The sequence below is a fragment of the Ursus arctos genome, unplaced genomic scaffold (genome assembly GCF_023065955.2).
Source record: "Ursus arctos isolate Adak ecotype North America unplaced genomic scaffold, UrsArc2.0 scaffold_11, whole genome shotgun sequence".
Classification (NCBI taxonomy): domain Eukaryota; kingdom Metazoa; phylum Chordata; class Mammalia; order Carnivora; family Ursidae; genus Ursus; species Ursus arctos.
The window spans coordinates 1,570,205-1,586,231 of NW_026622775.1; the positions used below are offsets into that span (position 1 = coordinate 1,570,205).

General features: G+C 35.9%; 1 long non-coding RNA gene across 1 annotated transcript; it reads left to right on the forward strand.

Annotated features, from left to right (window-relative positions):
* The first annotated feature begins 11,461 nt into the window (after window positions 1-11,461).
* LOC130543322 (uncharacterized) lies at window positions 11,462-15,600 on the forward strand. Its single transcript, XR_008958591.1, has 3 exons — window positions 11,462-11,619; window positions 12,377-12,506; window positions 15,410-15,600. It is a non-coding gene; the product is annotated as an uncharacterized LOC130543322 (long non-coding RNA).
* Window positions 15,601-16,027: the final 427 nt, after the last annotated feature.

A 16,027-nucleotide genomic window follows, 5' to 3' on the forward strand; every position in this document is an offset into this window, starting at 1 on the left:
GTTCATGTATCATACTCTTTGCCAAAAAGTCAATGATCAATTATCCACTTAGTTATTGACCATATTTATTTCCAGTCTTAATAACACTAAAAGAACCTTTTATAGAGAACAGTTGAATGAAAATGATTAATCATAAATGCAGAGTTAGTTTAGTGATATTTTTTATATTTAAAAGGAGAGCATTAGTTAGTTGTAAATATCTGGTCTCCAGCAGATACAAATGGATTAGTTCTGAATAGGAAAAGAAACAATTCCATTATCAGAGATGATAGAACATAAACTACAGATAGCCATCCCGCCAAATCATATTGGCAAGAAGAAACAGTGTGATAAATCAATGTAACTGTAAATAAAATTCCTGTTGGAAGTCTCACCAGCAATCCTCTTAGAATGGAGAATACAGCACTTTTGTGATATTGGGAAAATTCCAACTTAAGGCAAAGGTAGTTCTGGATAGCTATTGGGATCTCATTGGGTAAAAAATCAATAAATCATTCAAACATATTTATGCCTCAGTTTCTACTTCTGTGAAAGAGAATGAATCACATTTGTGTTTGAAGCTCCTAAGACCAAGAGAGGCAATATATCATAATGATTATGTGCATAACCCTGGAAACATACCGAATGAGTTTGCAGCCCATTCTGACACAATCAATAAATAACCTTACACAAGTTACTCCAGCTTTCTGTGCCTCCATTTTTGCATTTGTAAACAAGGAGGATAATAATATGCCAACTTTGGGGGACATTGTAAAGACTAAATGAATGGATGGATATCAGATACCTAGAACAGTATCTGATACAAAGCGATAATTCAATAAATGTTAGGTTCGTAGCCATAGCCACCAAAGCAAGACTATATTTTTTTAAGTTTTTATTTAAATCCCGGTTAGTTAACATACAGTGTAATATTAGTTTCAGGTGTACAATATACTGATTCAACACTTCCATACATTACCTGTGCTCATCACAAGTGCACACTCCTTAATCCCCATCACATATTTAACCCATCCCCCCATCCACCTCCCCTCTGGCAACCATCAGTTTGTTCTCTATGGTTAAGACCCCTTTTCTTGGTTTGCCTCCATTTCTAAAGCAAGACTATATTTCTAAAGCAATCAGAAGATACAGCTAATGAAGCTGTGACTGGGCCTCTTGACATTTTGTTATCATACTTTTCCAAGTGCTTTGCAGTGATTTCTGTTATATATCTGAATATTATTTTTGGGATAATATTAAATTGAAGCACCATGAGAGCAGAAGAAATCATTTTGAACTGAGAATCGGGATATAGTGTCTGTCTCTGCCGCCAACCAGTTGTAACCTTAAGTGATTTGGGCTCTGCGTTTCCTCTTCTGAAAACTGAGGGCTGTAAATTTGTTATCTCTAAGGTCCCTCCAGATCTTTTGTTCTCTCTAGTAAGATGTATTTGATCAGATTATCTTGAAATACCCGGAATGCCATTTTATAGTAGCCATTTTTCAACAGGTATGTTTGCCGAGCTATAAGCTCATTTTGCTTCTTTTGAATTTTAAACCCAAGGTTTGTGTGAACCAAAACAGACAGAAATCTCATGGACATTGAACCAGAAATGTGCCAAAAAGCATTTCTCTACCAAAGAGTCAAGGATAGGATACTATACTTTAAATGAACTTAATTTTATTAAAAATAAACTTCTAGATTAGGGCAACTCAGAAAATGAGGACTTCAGTTAAGATCTACATAAAGGAGAGAGAGCTGGGAAATTGACAGAAAGCAAGTGTAAGTCTTAAATGAGAATGTAAATTACACTTCAGAAAACATTTGTAAAACAAAGTGTTTGTCTTTGCAGGGAGCTCATAGTCTTAAAGGGAGGTGCTAAAGAGTCAGAAAGATGAGTAATATCAAACCAATGACAAAAATAGTATTATCTCAAGGAAACAGACGAGTGCCTATAGGGAAGGGGGAAAGTTGGTAACCAAAAAAAAGGAAAAAAATAAATGTAAACCAAAAAAAAAAAAAAAATCCCCAAAACTGTTGAAAAAGAAGAAAGGGACTTTCTAAATAAATAAAAGGGAGAGACACGGGGATGGCAGTGGACGGGGGGCGGGGGGAACCATAAAAGGAAAACAGAGAAATGATTTCAAAAGTAGATTGATATGACAATCAAAAGACATCTTCCATATTTCAAAAAGACAGTGAGGATAAGTCTGAGAACCTTTAAAAATGTCGATGTCATGAAAGATTTTTAAAAAAATAAAACACTGAGAAACTGTTCTAGATTAAAATAGACTAAAGAAAATAGATGATCTTTCATAGAATCCCAATTTTTTTTAAAGAAGTTAAAGGCATTGGGACAATAGGAGAAATTTGGATATGGACTATATATAGACAACAGTATTGTGTCAGTGGTACATTTTCTGAGAGTGACAATAATATTGTGGTTGAGTAGGAGAATGTCTCATTGTTAGGATACAGACGCTACAGTACTGAGGGGTAAGTGACGTGATAACATGCATCTTACTCTCAACTGACTCAGGAGAAAAATGTAATATAAAGAAAAGGAGACACAGTAAATGAGGCAAAATATTGATAATTAGTGAATGTAGATTAAGAATCTACAAGTGTTCATTGTTTTATTCTTGTAATTTGACTGCAGTTTTGGTATTTTTCAAAATTAAAAAAGTTGCTCAAATTAAAAAAAAGACATTATTCACACATAAACTTTGAGTAAATAAGTTGTGATAGTGTTTCCAAAAAGTGAGTTTTCAGCCCTCCACCCTTGTCCAGCACCTTCCTCCCCTAGCTTCATCAAAGGGAGAATGTGTGAAACCAAATCAGTACTAGTTGCTACTTAGCTCTTCGCATAAAAACACCAGGTTCTTTGGAGGTTAGTTTCTTCTTGTAATTAGGGCCACAAGAGTTCTCTACCACCAGTTACTTTGTGGTATTTATTGGGTAACATCCCAATAGAGAAAGAAAATGGGAAACTCTAAATGCAAATTCAGCTTGTGGTGGAAAAAAAAAAAAAAAATAGGTAGCCCAAGAGAATTTCTCTTCCTAGACTAAAGTAGCAGTTTCAGTGGACAAACAGGAGGGATAATTTGACAAAGATGGCCATATGTCTCATATATCTTGGGGAGATATGAATGGTGGAGAATAGTCTGATTTTGGTAGTCTATCTCTAGAAAGATAACTATTTTGAGCATTTTTTAGTAATCAAAAGATTAACTTTTCTAAAAATGTAAAAGATGAAAAGCTTTAAAAGGAACTCTCCCAAAAAGGTGGAATTTTTGCCAATGAAGAAGCATTCTACCATTTAAAATTATAATGAACAATTCTGGTAAAGATGAAAAGAAATGGTACATATATTACTAATTTCAGCAAAAGTTGGTACATTTTTGGTAAATAATTTGGAAAATTTTCAAGAGTTGAAAATCTTTTTCTTTGATCATTTTTCACAATTTATCTTAACAAGACAGAGAAAAAGAGGAGTAAGGGAGACGGGGAGAGGCAGGGAGGAAGGAAGGAAAGTAGGGAAGGAGGGAGGGAAGGAAGGAAGGAAGGAAGGAAGGAAGGAAGGAAGGAAGGAAGGAAGGAAGGAAGGAAGGAAGGAAAGTGAGCTATGTATAATAAGATCGTCATTTCAGATACTTAGAAGAAAAGGAAGGGGAAGAAAAATGCTCAGGAATAATGAAATGTTTATATAATGCACATCAAGTTTAAATACATAAAACATTTTGCAAATCATAAGACTATACAAGAAGAAAAGAAAATGGTAATATACAGTGCTAAGTGAAGTATATAGAATTAAAAATTACATCTGCATTATGATTCAACCATGTAAAGTCATGAAGCACAAGGAAAAGCTAATCTGTTAGACTGAAATCAGGATGGGAATAAGAGTTAATTCTGTTAAAATCCCCATTGCTATTGTTATGAGAGTAGACTTATGTTAATTGCTCTCTAAATAGGATATGGCATGCGTGCAGCCCAGTCTACCATATTGAATTATCTTGTGGGGTATCAATAAATAAAAATTCTCTCTTCACCTCTGCTACAGACTGTCTGTATGAAATTTATGTTAAATCCCCACTACTCCTCCGCCTATTCTGCTATAAAACCATCTTTTCAAGACATGAAAACAATATTTACAAGATTAAAAAAAACTGTTTATGCCAATTTGGTGAGAGCATTTACTTTAGATTCTCACCTTCACAGTGTGATTTCAGAACTGGCATCGATTCTATTGCTATCTGTCATTTAGAGGAAGCTTGGTTTAGAAGAGAAACCCTAGACTAAGGACCAGAATGAGGGCTCTCGAATTAGGTGAATCTAGGTTTGAATCCCTTTGCCCATACTAGACGAGCATCCCTGGGTAAATTTCTTTTCTTTTAAGATTTTATTTATTTATCTGAGAGAGAGAGCGAGTGAGAGAGAGCACAAGCAGGGGGTGCGGAAAGAGAGAAGCAGGCTTCCCACTGAGCAGGACCCTGGGATTGTGAACTGAGCTGAAGGCAGACACTTCACCAACTGAGCCTCCCAGGCACCGCCTGGGTACATTTCTTTCTCTCTCTGTACCTCCATTTCCTCGTCTCTACAGTGGCACAAAAATTATATATACTTTAGAGGGTTATCATGAATATCAAATAAGTTGGCGCATATAAAGTTCTTAGCACAATGCCTGGCCGGCAGTGATACTGGGTGAACATCAGGTATTGCTGTTGGTTCTCTTTAATCTGCCAGTTTTACATAGCAAGTAACTGGGTCTAGGGGTGGTCAGAATAAGGCACATCTTTAATACTGTGGGGCTTTGTTCTATAATTAGAATCATTTCCATTATAGCCAGAATATTCATGGGCAATACTCTTTGAAGACATCTTCAGTGCCCTAGTTCCATCACCATATAAGATATTATATTAAGTAATATAATAATAGGGGTGTGGGAGATTTTTCAGGGAAAACTTTGCAGATTTATATCCAGACACGTTATTTCTTTAGTCCCACAGAATATATGGGCTTGAGGGAAAACTGAAGAGTAAATTGTGGTCCTTCTGAAACCGATGCAGGAAGGAATTCACTTCTCAGTGCCTCCTACTGTATTCCCCAAACCAACTCTCAGGGTTTGGACTATCCAGAAAGATATTCAGACACTCTAGATAATCTGCACTTTTATCTTTTCCTAGAAAAGTCAATTGTGGAATAATGGAACTTATCCAAACTGTGTTGAGTGGCTAGTCTAATATCTAATCCAGCCATTATCAGTAAAGCAAGAAGAAGGCTAAGAAAACCTCTTTGGAATAAGCAGAGAAAATCTGAGCTAATAAAGAAGATAGGAATGCAGATTGCATCCTGTTATTATTCACCAAGCAATTCGGAGCACTTACAATGAACAAGGCTGTGTACCGGCACAGTGGAGAAACAGGTGGCACTATCTTTGCTCACAAGGAGCTTACACTTTTGTGAGCAAAAAGATATCCATGAAAAAATACATTATGAACTAGGAAATGCACACAAAATACGATTCTGACAGTATGATTGTGAATAAGCTTTAAATCCTAAGGGCTTTTTCCAGCAAGTAGTATTCTCTTGGTTCTTGTTAGTTCCACCAACAACAGGTCTTGAACTTTCAACACTTCATTAACTGAAAGAAGGGGCTGGGGCAATCACTGTTGCAACAGCATGACTGCTATTTTTTTTTTTTTTTTTTTTTACTCTCGAAGCCACCAACTGATAGTTGGAAAGCTGAACCTCCTAAGAATGTGTTAAGAGAGCTCCCAGGCTCAGCAAAGTTCACCCTCTTGCTGTCAGGTGTACAATTAGACATTTGATGTAGCTCCCACGTTAATTATAACGTATCGCATTGAATTAATAAATGCTGCGGCTGTTGCCCTTGCAATGAGGAAAGACAGTACCGAATAATTCAGCTAGCCCTCTCCGGTTGGCACTTGGCAATGTTAGTTATTTAACACGTCAACCTGACCTGGGTTATGTTGCAAAAGACCACATGGGGCAGCTGTGGAAGCAAATCAGCAATGCTGGCGTAAGGTCACACAAAGCATTCTGTGCACGTTTAACAAGTTCAAATACCATATGCTATAAGCTGGGTTTCCCCTGTGGACTAAAAGTAAACATGTTTTGCCACTTGTTTAATTGGTGAAATATTTTATTTTGGAGGCACATTTCACTGAAAGTATTCTCCAAAAGTATTTCCAAATTTGAGAAACTTGAACAATATACTGCTAGAGTAAAAGAGTCTATTCTTGGAAAAGGTCTTTTAATATATGTAATCTATGTCCAAAGTGCATTTGAAAGCAACTCTGTTTGAGCATATCAAAAATGATTTCTAAGTAAATTTGGTGATTTGTTTTATTATAATAATAGAAAGGACAGTGAAATATTTCATCTTTTCTCCTCTCAGAAGATCTTGATAAGTATTTCTTCAATAAATAAATAGCCTGGGGAAGTAGAATTCATTTGGCATTTATACCTAATATTAATTTCCTGGTGATTTCCACTGGTATTTTAGGATAAGTTTTGAGATCCCAGTAACCTAATTCCTTGCTACTCAAAGCGTGGCCCACAGACTAATATCGTCAACCTGTCTGCTTGTGAGAACTACAAAATCAGAATCTTCACAGTCAGGTCTAAGAACACCTGACTTAAAACAAATGATGTCCTTTCAAAATTAACATCAAAAGCCTGCCTTAAAAGGAAACACAAGGGAAGTGATCTCACATGGTGACAGAACCAGAGGTGATATTTGGAAGGTCCAAAATATTACTTGCATGTATGGTACGGCTGCACCCAAGTAATTATGAAACTTTGGGTCAGTTTCTTAACCTGTCTTAGAATTATATTTTAAAAAGAAAAGAAAAGGCCAAGATAGAAGTCTTCTAGCCCTAATGTGAGTTTTCTCATGTCTTTAAGTGCCTTAGGTTTTATTTCTCACGAATGAATAGGGCTACCTCTTTCACCCTAGGTCACTCCTAGTTTGGCCATTGCCTCTGCCTCCTGCCCCACTCCAACCCCTACTCAGTCCAGTTTCCTGAGACATATGCTATATGCATTCTGAATATACTTTTAGCCCATGAAATGTAAAAACAGCATGTATTGTCAAAAAGCCCTTGTTATTTCAGATAGATCAGAAAAGAATTTACCCATATGTATGACATCTACTCTCACTCAATTAATGGTGCACAATAAAATAAATATCTAATCCTTATAATATCCCCTTTTCAACACATATTCACTCCTATTATACTTCATACTATCAGACCAGATGTCTGTTTTTTCTCTTCTGCACAACTTTCATTTTTTTATTCCTTTTTATTATGTTCAGTTAGCCACTGTATAGTACATCATTAGTTTTTGATGTAGTGGTCAATGATTCATTAGTTGCATATAACACCCAGTGCTCATCACAACATGTACCCTCCTTAATACTCATCACCTGGCTACCCCATCCCCCAACCCCCCTCCACTCTGAAACCCTCAGATTATTTCCCAGAATCCATAGTCTCTCATAGTTCATCTCCCTCTCTGATTTCTCCCCCTTCAGTTTTCCCTCTCTTCCCCTATGGGCCTCCATTGCTATTTCTTATATTCCACCTATGAGTGAAACCATATGATAATTGTCTTTCTCTGCTTGACTTATCTCACTTAGCACAATCTCCTCCAGTTCCAACCATGTCGATGCAAATGGTGGGTATTCACAAATTTTTAAAGAAATCTTCCTTAAATTCTTCTTTCATATTTTTTAGCTTTATGTTTTTATTGTTCTATGAACTTAGTAGGAGTTTTTCAGTACATTTAAAGGGGATCCCATTATTTTCTCTTTTATTACCTTATGGTCTTTCTCCTATGGCATCTTTGTTTCTCCTGACTGTCCTGCTCATTCTGCTCTTGTACTCTTACAGGGAAATTTTCCCCAAAGTCTACAGACAAAACTTTGGCAGGAAATAGGTTAATTGGCTTGGTTCTTGGGCAGAACCTTTTGTACCAATCAGTCTTATAGATTACTGGCATTTTTATGCATGGGCCTTAGTTGGCCAGGAACCCACGTTGGTCATATTAGTGTCTGACTCTGCACAAAGAATGCATTAAGAGCCTGGTGCTGTTTTTCTGAGCAGGGCAGTTCATAGGAATATTGACCATGGTTGGCACCTAACCTGATTGTTCTGAACAGTTCATGATTAAATACTCAGACTTTTGACTTAACCAATTACTCCATGTTAAAATGCAGACACTCCCTGCACACATGAAACTACTCATCAATTGCTTAAACCTTAATATACATGAGAGGTTTCCAATACAATCTAGCTGCAGGGGTTTAACATTGGAAGAGAAGTCCTGAGATCTATGGATACTTGATAGAGCAGAGGTGCTAAAAAGAAGTCAAGGAAGACTTAAAGGAAAGGTTAAAGAGCCATGAAGGATAATTTCTTCTGTTTCTGCCCAGATCAGGCCTTTGGCTTAACAGTAGAGTTATAGATGAGATTTTTCTAGATATGCCGGATCACTTGAAAGGTTGTATAAAGGCATAATATGATGAGTAAGACTGTAGAACAGTAAAGAAAGCAGAAGATGGGTCAAGAAGATACATGAGGAATGACAACAAGGGGTAGAGCCCAGACAAAGAGGAAGAGAGTAGAAATTTCGAGAAGTATAAAAAGTATAAGGCCCTAAAAGTGTTGTTCACTATATAAACTTCTTTGGTGAACGCAAATACTGAAAATCAGCATCTGCATAATAGATATATGTAGATAGCCATTATTTACTTCTAGAACTTGATGGTCTGTATGCATCCAGAGACTTCCAGGTTTTTGAAATTATATCCCCTTTTTAATTTTTTGAGGAATTGACAATTTGAAATGTACATCATCTCAAATATCAGGGCTTTTAGTATGCTATGCAAATGGTCCAGAACATTGGCTGCAGAAAGGAACATGAAGGATTAAGAAGATGTGGTCCATATATACAATGGAATATTACTCAGCCATCAGAAAGAACGATTTCACAACATTTGCAGCAACATGGACAGGACTGGAGGAGATAATGCTAAGTGAAATAAGTCAAGCAGAGAAAGACAATTATCATATGGTTTCACTCATTTATGGATCATAAGAAATAGGAAGATCGGTAGGAGTAGGAAGGGAAGAATGAAGGGGGGGTAAACAGAAGGGGGAATGAACCATGAGAGACTATGGACTCTGAGAAACAAACTGAGGGCTTCAGAGGGGAGGGGGGTGGGGGACTGGGATAGACTGGTGATGGGTATTAAGGAGGGCACATATTGCATGGTGCACTGGGTGTTATATGCAAGTAATGAATCATGGAACATTACATCAAAAACTAGGGATGTACTGTATGGTGACTAACATAACATAATAAAAAATTATTATAAACAGAAAAAAAGAAAAAAAGAAAGGAACATGAAAATGACCCCAGTGGCAAAAGTCAAAGTAGCCTCTTATATCAATGAATTCCAAAATCTGGACAAAGCATATTCATTTCTCATGCAAGGGAAGATCTTATTTATTCCCTCCAGTTTATATAAAAGATTTTTAAAAATAGTCTTTCTAATATTAATTAGACTGAACTTTTTAAGATTTTATATTTATTTGATAGAGAGAGAGAGAGCAAGGAAGGGGGAGCAGCAGACAGAGGGAGAGGGAGAAACCCCAGTGTGGGATTTGGTCCCAGGACCCTGAGACCATGACCTGAGCTGAAGGCAGACGCTTAACCAACTGAGCCATCCAGGCACCCCCAGACTGAACTTAATTTCAAAGACTACATAATCAGGAAATTTAAAACTTTAATTTTAATATTTTCTCTACAATATTTATTTATTTTTATCCACTTTATAAAACTACAACAGCAGTGTATCATAGCACTCAAAACTATAAAAACAAATTTAATGAAAAGGATTTCAAATATAAGTCTTGTACTCGTTACAAAAGAAGCCCAAGAATCTGACTTCTGTATGGTAGATCACCAGGAAAAAGTTTGGGGACACCAGGAAAGAATTCATATACCAGAATTTGGCCAAGTATGCGTTTTGGTGAGGGCACTACAAAAAGAAAAGATCTTCTTTAAGTCATTTGAAAATGTCCCTAACTCACTTAAACACTTCAATAGCGTCTTATTCCAATTAGGATAAATTCTAAATTCCTTCCCTTGGTCTCAAGTCCACTTACTTTTTTGACCTCATCTCTTTACACTTCTCCACACCACAGGCTTGTCCTACTGCCTTCTTTCTGCTCCTTGAATACGTCAATTTCTGCCTTGGCTCAGGATTTTGACTCTTGCTATTATTCTCTCTGGCCATAATGCCCCCTCCCCCACCCCTCAGATCTTATTATGACTTTTTTTCACATGATCCAGGTCTTGGTTCAAATGAAAACTCCTCAGAGAGGCTTTTTCCTTTCTAACTGTGTGTGGTAGGCAGAAGTCCAAGATGGCTCCTCAAGATCCCCGGCCCCGGTGTGTATGCATGCCTTCTCCCAGTTACTCAAACATTAATCCGGCTCCTGCTGTGAAAGGATTTTGGAGATGAAATCAAGGTCCCAAATCTGTTGACTTTAAATTGGGGAGATTAACAGGATAGACCTGACCTAATCACATGAGTCTTTTAAAAATAGGTAATTTTCCCTGGCTGTTAGCAGAAATCAGAGACTCAAAGCATGAGAAGGATTTCACATACTGATGCTGATGTGAAGATTGAGGAAGTCAAAGAACGTGGCAGACAAGCATAGCCCCAGCTGACAGCCTGCAGGGAAACAAGGACCATGGTCTTACAACGGCAAAGAACTTAATTCTGCCAATAACAGCACCGAGTTTGGGAGTGTATTTTTCCACAGAGCCTTTGGATGGGAACAAATCCTAGTCGACACCTTGGTTTCAGCCTTCTGAGACCCTGAGCAGAACAGAGGCACACTGTGCCAGACTTCCGACCTACAGAGTCATAAGATAATTAATGGGTGATGTTTAAATGGCTATGTTTATGGTAATTTGTTGCACAGCAATAGAAAACTCATCTGCCATTCTAATTTAAAAAAATAATCTAAAAAGTCACACTTCAGTCATTACTCATATATGAACCTATTATTCTTCCTTCACAATGCATAAAACTCTATAAAGTTAATATTATTTATGTGCTTGATTACTTGCTAAATATCTTTCTTCTAGTATTAGACTGTAAGTTCAGGGGGTGAATGTAAAAAGTGCTCAAACTTAATATTTGTTGAACAAACAGATAAATGCCTAAAATTAAAGTTTTTTTCAAAAAGATTTTTTATCAAATCTTTTTTATCTAAACTTTTATCAAATATTTCATTAAATTTTTATCAAATGTTTTTATCAAAACACCAAACTAAGAAACTGTGGAGGGTTGTTTGTTGTTGTTAGGTCTTCTACTTGTCAAGATTGCTATACCTATCTTTTAACTTTTTTATTTTTATTTCTATTTTTTTTAGAGAGAGAGAGAGAACGTGTGCAGCAGAGGCGCAGAGTGAGCGAGAATTCTAAGCAGGCTCCATGGACAGCGCAGAAACTGAGGCTGGGCTGGATCTCATGACCCTAAGATCATGACCTGCGCTGAAATCAAGAGTCCCACGCCCACCCCACTGAGCCACCCAGGTGCCCCACCATATCTATCTTTTAAAGACCTAGTATATTTCCATAATATGAATTTCAATTAATATTTAAGATTAAACAACATGGAAAATGCATGAAAGTTAAAACTTAAAATTCTAAAGTAATCAGCTGAGTACTTGGTTCACTCCCAATGCTATTTTTAAAAAAAAATGTTAGTCTTCGTTGATGTGGAATGTCCAAACAAGTGTGCTAACAAATTATTCCATAGGCCAACTATAGAAATCGTCAAGAAACATATCCTCTTATTTAAGGCAACCTTTTTATGATAATTTTCTTTATTAACAGCCTAAGCCAGATATTTTTGTTGGTCCCTCTGGGTCCATTTTCCATCCCTCTCCATCCTACTTTCTGCTATAGGAGGCTGGCCTCTAATTAACTCCACCAACAAACTCTCATATCCCCTTACTTCTGGTGAGTTTATCCAGTGCTTTCCAAGAAAAATGACATATATGATATAATATGATATATTATATGATACTGCATAAATGTTTTTAATTTGAATAATTTTCTAAATATTTTATATTTTCTAGTAGTACATTTTAAAAACTAAAAACAGGTAAAATTAGTATTAAAAAGCATTTATTATTTACCTGTTATGTATATATTAAATACATATTTAATAATGTAAGTTAATATTTAATAATATATACATTGAATATATGTCTAAAATATTACCCTTCCTATTTCTAATTAATGTAAAATTATTAATGTGATGTTTTCTATTCTTTTTAATACTAAGGTTTCAAAATTTGGTGTATGTTGGACACTTACAACCACATTTCAAGTGCTCAGTAGCCATTTGCCATCAGGCTACCACAAAAATAGTGCAGTTTAGCCCAGTCGGATCCTGGCAATGTTTCAGAAAGAAGGTGAGTAAATTTGGGCTATTTCTTCCCAGACTCCTTCCCTGTGAAGTCATCTCAGATTGTTTTTGTCCTTTACCCAAGGTCATAGCTCTTTTCAAGGTGTCTTACTTAAATCATTGCTCCCCTTTTGGGTTCTGGTAAGGATTCCCTCATCTTGCCCCTTCAAGCTTAAGGGTTATAATAGTGTTCTCCTTTGTGATTTCCATGCGTCTTCTCCAAACATCTATAATATCTCTTTATTAAAAACTTCTCAAAGGCCCTTCTCAAAGGGCATATTTGAGTATGCCCTCTGTTTCCAGCTGGGACCCTCACAGACTCACAGTTCCTTTATTGGGATTTCTCTAAAGGAGTTAAGGGCTATATATCCTGAATATTATTTCAGGAATTATCAATCTGAATATGTACCTATCAAATAATAGGGTGGTATACCTAAAAAGTAAACTAATAAGCAGAAGAATTAATTGGCATTTGCTAAATTAAAAGTTGTTTAATGTAATTATTAAAGTCCCTAACAGAGGTATACCTTCTGTATTAAATAACTATTGTTCATTTTTAAAAAAATAACATTATGGAAAAGTTGCTAGGTTTTTAAAAGTTGCAATGATCTAAAAACTTTAAATGCCACTATTTTCCCATGTTCCAGGACTTCTGTACATAATATTCTAACATGAAAAAAAATTCTGGAAGTCCTGACAGGTCTTACATTTTATGGATCAAAATATCTTTTTTCAGAAAGAATGTAAGAAACAAATAAAATTAAAAGTTCCATTACATAATATAGATATTGACTTTGTTAGCTTTATGATTGATTTCTAAGGTTTATCTGGATTGAGAAGAGCTGTTAAACCACTTTAGGAAGGGAATTATATATAATTATCTTTCTAAGTGGTAAATAATATATAGACCTGGATTTAAAAAATCTTTGGCACATGTTTTTAATAAGAACCTTACCCTACTCCTTTATGGGAGAAAAGAAGGCTATCCAATTAGGTAGTATAATCCCTCATGTAAGCTGTTTAGGGACAATCTCTGAACACACTTTTGGACCTATGGAAATGAATGTCTCTTTTGTCATAAACAGTGATCATAATCTTGAATTTTTATGAAACAAAGAAAATTTAATTACTTACCTTTCTCTAGGGAAATCCAGGCCTTTTAATGAAATATTTAGTTTTGTAGATGTTCTTCCTGTCCAAGGTAGCTATCCACAGGACAGATGGAAAAATCTATGTTGAAATGAAAAGTACTTGGGGTTCCTAAATTGACCTTAAACTAATGTGATGAGAATATCTTCTCCTCTAAAAAGTAAAGTGCCTGTCTTTTTTCAGAGATCAATATGGTAGTAACCACACTTTTGCAAAACATATTTGAATGAGATTCCATGAGGCATAGTAGAAACAAAAGTACTTACAAAATCAGTTTTCAAAGTTAAATACCATTTGTCTCACTGATGCCAGCCAATGCCCTCTATGTCTTGAGATAGTTGGCAGATGTCCTGAGGACCATGACATTATGGGTGTAGCAAATTTCTTGTGGCTAAACTCACATTTATGTATTGGTTAAAATAGAAGGGGAGTGGGAAGGTTACTCTTAAGCTGTGGTCTTCACTGATGCCTATGCGGATTCATCTTAAGAAACTCCGATTTTAAGGACAATCACTTGTAAAACCACAAAAGGGTTACCCCAAACCTCGGCCACTTAGAATTGGCCACAGAAGCCTGGTTTTGAATAACAAACTCTGTCAAACAGTAAATTAGTCTCCATGCTTACCCTCTTCTACTTCTGCTCAAAGGGAAACAGTTAAACATGTTAAGATATGAATTTGTTGAGTAAATAGTCTCAAGGAAAGTATTTCTTTTTTTTTTCCTTCTGAGAATGGGTCTAATGAATTGCCCAAAATATTGTCAATATTTTTGACACAAATATCTTAATCAATCATTAAACAAAATGTCACCCACAAAAGTCAGTGATCTAGGTTTTTAGGTCATTCTTCCTCAGTAAAATGTTGACAATCATAGACAAAAAAGAACATTGTTATTAAGAAGGAAATCTTATAGCTGAGAAGCATTTTGGGATGGAAGGTAAGTAACAAACCAAAATATATGTAAGGGTTAGCATCTTGACACAGGAGGACTATAATGAGAAGCCAAGGGTATTATATCATCAGAGCTTTCCAGATTTTTCTAATGATAATGAAGTCATGAGATTTCACAACTAGAAAGTAGTAATATGGTGGCAAAATTGAATGGGGAAAAAAATGCTACTTACTTTTTTATTTTTAATTGGCTATATCCCCAATGCTATACTTTTCATCTCCATGACTATTCATTTTATAACTCTTGAACCCCTTCACTTGTTTTATGCTACTTAATTTTAAAGTACAAAATTATATCAATAGAATTTATTCAAAAATCATACAAAAATCCACTAACAAAACCTGCTTTGGTTTTCTCAAAATTATTTTTCCTGAAAATCTTCCATCAGACACATGACATATTACTGACATTATGTTACACAATTATTCCTCATAGTGGTATGACACTGAGAGTATCTTTGTGTAAATACCCAACTTTCAATTTTTGCTTTGTGATTATAAAGTAGATAATTGCAAAGTCGATCATAGTAATTCACCCAAGTCCAGACATATAGCTCTTATAGTTGTACCAAACAAGACTTCAGGTTCTAGAAGTCTGTTTATACAAAGCAATTCTTGAGTTTCTTGGGAAAAAAAAGGTTTATACTCAATAATAATATTAATATCAGAGTGTAAGGTGCATCCTTTCCACTGGAATGGATACACCCAAAGACAGCATTTTAAATGTCCACTGCAGGCAAACTGCTTAACCATTCAAAAAACCCATGAAAAAAAATCAATGTGTGAAAAGTTTCACCTCTTTACTTTGAAGTTGCACAGATGTGAAGTCCCACTTGTTTCCTCCCTTGAGCTAGAGAAGCATTTAGAGCTCCTCGTCTGGAAGAGAACCACGCTGCTCGGCTGCCGCTCAGGCCTCCCCGTGTCAGTTGCGTCCCACCGGCAAGTGAACATAGCTACCTTGAAGAAAAATTTGCATTAGGTCATAATTTCCCTCTTTTCCTCTTTTTATGTTTTTCTTGCATTCTGAGCAAGTGGAATATATTCTCAGCTGAAAAAATAGAGTCTTTTTTCTTCATAGCAAATATATATTAGAGGTAGAGGACACATAATTTTTAAAAAATGAGGGAAAGAGTTTAAAAGCGTGGTTTGAGGGCTTGTTCCCCCCCCCCCCCCCCGTTGGCTTTTGTTTTCCTCTGGGGCATTATCAGATAAAATTTTCTCTTAAATCGTTTTTAGATTTGAGGATTTGAAGCGATAGGAGGCTAAGTTTAGTATTTCCTTTCCTTTTTCTTACCTGTTTTCTTACCTCTTGCTGCTTCAGAAAGTTATGGAAATACCCAAGAAACATATACTAAGTTTGTCATTCCATCCTTAAATTTGTATTTGCTTAATTTAAAGTTTAGAACCTGTATTTACTACGCACAGAACT